The sequence below is a fragment of the Ranitomeya variabilis genome, chromosome 1, assembly GCF_051348905.1.
Source record: "Ranitomeya variabilis isolate aRanVar5 chromosome 1, aRanVar5.hap1, whole genome shotgun sequence".
Taxonomy (NCBI): Eukaryota; Metazoa; Chordata; class Amphibia; order Anura; family Dendrobatidae; genus Ranitomeya; species Ranitomeya variabilis.
Window position 1 is genome coordinate 1108464072 of NC_135232.1, and position 6000 is coordinate 1108470071.

A 6000-nucleotide genomic window follows, 5' to 3' on the forward strand; every position below is an offset into this window, starting at 1 on the left:
TGTTTGACTGTGTACAAGTTGGTGACTCTAGGTTCAGCACCTGTTCACACTTGATCTATGTTTGCATGTGATGGTCTGTTTTTTTAATTTGTAGCTTCTCACACTAGGCCAGGACTTCCAGCTCTAAAAAGGTGGGACAGTTCTGAGCATGTGGGTGCAATGTCATGTCATTACATCATGATGTCATGACTGTGTGACCTTTCTTGAAGGTGTGCAGAGCAATCTGGCGAATACCAGACAGGTGATGGTGAGGAACAGAAAGGCTGAAGAGATCCCAGAGCATAATAAGCGGCATTAAATTCATGAAGAATAAGTTATCTACAAATCAAATTCCCTGGGAAATTCCGCAAGAACAGGCAAATCCAAATATTGTCTCATCTACTAGTTAGAGATAAGTGGATCTTATGAACTTTGATGACTTCAACAAATTTTCCTCAAAAGATTTGACTTGCAGAGAATACATTTGTATCTCCGCTTGTAATTGCTTGGAAAACACACATGGGGAGAGGAGAGAGAGAGAGCCCTGTTGTTGATAAGAGTGTACACTCTGCAGGAGAGAGAGTGAGAGAGTGGACTTTGATAACCAAAAAAGCTTAAACACTACAGGAAATAGAAAGAGAGGACCCCACTGTCCATAAGAGCTTAGACTCTGCAGGAGAGAGAGAGGACCCCACTGACCATAAGAGTTTACAGTCTACAGAAGATAAAGAGGGCTCCACTGACCATAAGAGCTTACACTCTACAGGAGATAGTGAGAGAGGACTCCTCTGACCTTAAGAGCTTAAACTCTACAGGAGATAGTGAGAGAGGACGCCGCTGACCTTAAGACCTTAACTCTACAGGAGAGAGACCCAGTGACTCTGGAGATGGAAAACTACTCTGCAGTACAATCTGTGCTCCATTGGGAACCACTGATCTATGATGGCCAAGGTACTGACCACCAATAAACAAGGAACGATAATCCGCTAGCTGTCCTAGCTGCAGGGCATTTATAGGAAGGCAGCACGTCAACGCAAAATGACGCTAGCCCGCTCTCTGATTCTTCAACAATTTTAAAAATGGTGCTGGGCAAGTGTTTGTTTTGTGAATCACAAATCAAATATCAAAATGTTTGACTTTGAGTAAAACAGCACATTTCAATAAATTTTATGCAAACTTGATCCTTTCCAGTTCGACCAGCTCATCTCTACCACTCAATTTTGCTTAATATCATAGTTTTGCCTGGACTTACTCCCGTTGCACAGATATTGATTCATTCTTGCATTATTACATTTTCCTGAAGTCATATACACTATAGCAAGATGCATGTATGACTGTAAGGTTTTTTGAAGTAATTTCTCTGTATAGAATATTTCAGGAAGGCGCGTAATCTTTTTCTGTGCCATTACTACTGTAATTCCCCCAGCAATTATTTCCAGTGTATTCCTTTCCTATATTAGTTACTGACATGTATTTCAAAGCCAAAGACTTGTGCTATGGTAACAGTAGTCAGGAGGAAAGGTGTAATACAATCATTTACAACACTGTAAGACATGCCAACTTTAGCAGCCTATCATGTAGGAATGAGAAGAAAATCTCCATAGTTCATGGGATTAGATTCTATGGTCCAAAACGAATAAATCCCATTTGTAATTTATGAAATCATTTTACTTTTTTAACCCAAGAACTTAAAAGAAATTTCAAGATTCGAGCGGAAGATATGCAAATCTTAATATTTACTTATCACACTGCCATGAACTGTATAAAATATTCACATTTCTTCTTAGAAAAATATATTTTATATGGCAAAGAAATGATTGTGACTGGAGAGAGAACTTGGTGTAATCCAATTAATGTATGCAACATCCATCCAATACGGACTTTATTCCTCCAGTTTTACTTTTTTGATGTTTCTTTATTTTTGATATTGGGGTCAAGAAGATGTACTAGATGACCACCTACATTGTAGTAATTATCAAAATAAAGACCTTATCTGCAAATCTGTTTTACTTTCAACACAGCACAAGAAAATTCTACATTCTTCAAGTTAGATCCAAGATTTCAAGATACCTATACATTTCTAAGAAGATGAATATTACTATGTAGCAAGAGCAAACTAATCCAGTAGTACACAATTTGCAAATACAATAAATCATCAGACTCAGGAAGGTTATTTCTTAGGCTAGGGAAACACAAAAACCTTTTTAGAGAAATTTTTAAATATTAACTTTTAAGTGATAGATGCAATTCACTGGAGATTAAAAAAAAAAACAAAAAACTGCCGTACATGCCTTGCACTAGATTTTAGAAATATTTAACACCATACAGTTTTAGAAATGATGATTGCAGTGCATTAAAATGTGCTAAAATATTTTAGAAAATATATCAATTATGGTAATGTAGGGTGTTTGTATGAAATTAGCTCATAGATCTTGATTGAAGAAGCCTTCGATTGAAGTTCTTCTTACTAAACCCAAAGTGACCCAAAATAACCCAAGTGACCAAAAATGGTAGTTATAAGTCACACCAACATTTCAGGTTTGCATTACCTTTCTGCACAGTGATCTTAACTGTGTGAAATCCAATTATAAAAAGTTGAAAGTACACAAGCATCCAAGGTTAAATAACCATTTTTATTGGCTCCACTGAATAGACCTCAACCTTTCCACGCATGTTTGAAAAAGACCCTTGTGTGGATCAAAACTTAGCGTGCTGTGTGCTGCAACCAATAAAAATGGACATTATTTTTTCTTAGTGTAAGACATTCTCAGACATTCAGACCAATAAAAATGGTTGTCTGCGTACATTGTACATTTTATTTTTTTGTCATTCATGAATCACAGGAAAATTATTTTGCCTGACTCATGACTTTTTTACCTTTTTGTGCAGCAATCTCACTTAAAACTAAAATTCACTTTGATAAAATTGATAAATATACCAAAAAACACCAATCAACCATCTTATATTTCCTTTTATTCAGCTTAAATCTACTTTATAACAATGTACAGTGCAGTATCATTCGTGTGTTTCTATAAGGTCTGTTATACAAGCCCAATGTTCACTGTCTGAGTATAATCTGCGATGTACCGACTGGACTCAGGCCTCCTGACCTGAACTCAACAGCCTAAGAGGCTGTTTAATTAGGGCAACAAGACGGACAAGGAGAATTTTAAAGAAAAAATATTAATCCTAGGGTAGCAATTGAAGAGGAATCATATAGAAACCCTACATTTAAAAAAATACAATCTTTATTTATTTCTCAACCCCTTTACCCCCAAGGGAGGTTTGAACGTTAATGACAGGGAAAATATTTACAATTCTGACCACTGTCATTTTATGAGGTTATAACTCTGGAACGCTTCTACGGATCCCAGTGATTTTGACAATGTTTTCTTGTGACATATTGTACTTCATGGTAGTGGTAAAATTTCATTGATATTACCTGCATTTATTTGTGAAAAAAAAACAGATATTTGGCGAACATTTTGACTATTTCGCAATTTTCCAAATTTGAATTTTTATGCCCTTAAATCACAGAGTTATGTCACACAAAATACTGAATAAGTAACATTTCCAACATGTCTACTTTACATCAGCACAATTTTGGAACCAAAAGTTTTTTTGTTAGGGAGTTATAAGGGTTAAAAGTTGTCCAGAAATGTCTCATTTTTACAACACCATTTTTTTTAGGGACCACATCATATTTGAAGTCACTTTGAGGGGTCTATATGATAGAAAATACCCAAGTGTGACACCATTATAAAAACTGCACCCCTCAAGGTGCTCAAAACCATATTCAATAAGTATATTAAACCTTCAGGTGTTTCACAGGAATTTTTGGAATGTTTAAAAAAAATGAACATTTAACTTTTTTTTCATAAAAAATTTATTTTATTTTACCAAGAGTAACAGGAGAAATTGGACCCCAGAAGTTGTTGTACAATTTATTCTGAGTATGCTGATACCCCATATGTTGGGGTAAACCACTGTTTGGGCGCATGGCAGAGCTCGGAAGGGAAGGAGCACCATTTGACTTTTCAATGCAAAATTGACTGGAATTGAGATAGGACACCATGTCGCGTTTGGAGAGCCCCTGATGTGCCTAAACATTGAAACCCCCAAAAGTGACACCATTTTGGAACGTAGACCCCCTAAGGAACTTAAATAGATGTGTGCTGAGCACTTTGACCCACCAAGTGCTTCACCGAAGTTTATAATGTAGAGCCATAAAAATAAAAAATCATATTTTTTCACAAAAATGATATTTTTGCCCCCAATTTTTTATTTTCCCAATGGTAACAGAAGAAATTGGACCCCAAAAATTGTTGTGCAATTTGTCCTGAGTACGCTGATTCCCCATATGTGGGGTAAACCACTGTTTGCGTGCATGGCAGAGCTCGGAAGGGAAGGAGCACCATTTGACTTTTCAATGCAAAATTGACTGGAATTGAGATAGGACACCATGTCGCGTTTGGAGAGCCCCTGATGTGCCTAAACATTGACACCCCCCACAAGTAACACAATTTTGGAAAATAGACCCCCTAAGGAACTTATCTAGATGTGTGGAGAGAACTTTGAACTCCCAAGTGTTTCACTACAGTTTATAACGCAGAGCCGTGAAAATAAAAATTCTTTTTCTTCCACAAAAATTATTTTTTAGCCCCCAGTTTTGTATTTTCCCAAGGGTAACAGGAGAAATTGGACCCCAAAAGTTGTTGTCCAATTTGTCCTGAGTACGCTCATACCCTATATGTGGGAGAAAACTACTGTTTGGGCACAAGCCAGATCTTGGAAGGGAAGGAGCGCAGTTTGGAATGCAAACTTAGATGGAATGGTCTGCAGGCGTCACGTTGCGTTTGCAGAGCCCCTGAGGTACCTAAACAGTAGAAACCCCCAAGAGACCCATATAAGAAACTAGACCCCCCAAGGAATTTATCTAGATGTGTTGAGAGAACTTTGAACCCCCAAGTGTTTCACTACAGTTTATAACACAGAGCCGTGAAAATAAAAATTATTTTTTTTTCAACAAAAATTATTTTTTAGCTCCCAGTTTTGTATTTTCCCAAGGGTAACAGGAGAAATTGGACCCCAAAAGTTGTTGTCCAATTTGTCCTGAGTACGCTCATACCCTATATGTGGGAGAAAACTACTGTTTGGGCACAAGCCAGATCTTGGAAGGGAAGGAGCGCAGTTTGGAATGCAAACTTAGATGGAATGGTCTGCAGGCGTCACGTTGCGTTTGCAGAGCCCCTGAGGTACCTAAACAGTAGAAACCCCCAAGAGACCCATATAAGAAACTAGACCCCCCAAGGAATTTATCTAGATGTGTTGAGAGAACTTTGAACCCCCAAGTGTTTCACTACAGTTTATAACACAGAGCCGTGAAAATAAAAATTATTTTTTTTTCAACAAAAATTATTTTTTAGCCCCCAGTTTTGTATTTTCCCAAGGGTAACAGGAGAAACTGGACCCCGAAAGTTGTTGTACAATTTGTCCTGAGTACGCTGATACCCCATATGTGGGTGGAACCACCATTTGGGCGCATGGCAGAGCTCGGAAGGGAAGGAGCACTGTTCGGAATGCAGACTTTGATGGAATGGTCTGCAGGTGTCACATTGCATTTGCAGAGCCTCTGATGTACCTAAACAGTAGAAACCCCCCACAAGTGACCCCATATTGGAAACTAGACTCCCCAAGGAACTTATCTAGATGCGTTTTGAGAACTTTGAACCCCCAAGTGTTTCACTACAGTTTATAACGCCGAGCTATAAAAATTAAAAAAAAAATTTTCCCACAAAAATTATTTTTAGCCCCCCCCCAATTTTTTTTTTCAAGGGTAACCATAGATATTGAACCCCAAAAGTTGTCCAATTTGTCCTGAGTATGCTGATACCCCATATGTTGGGGTAAACCCCTGTTTTGGTGCATGGGAGAGGTCAGAAGGGAAGGAGCACTGTTTTACTTTTTCAAAGCAGAATTGGCTGGAATTGAGATCGGACTCCATGTCGCGTTTGGAGAGCC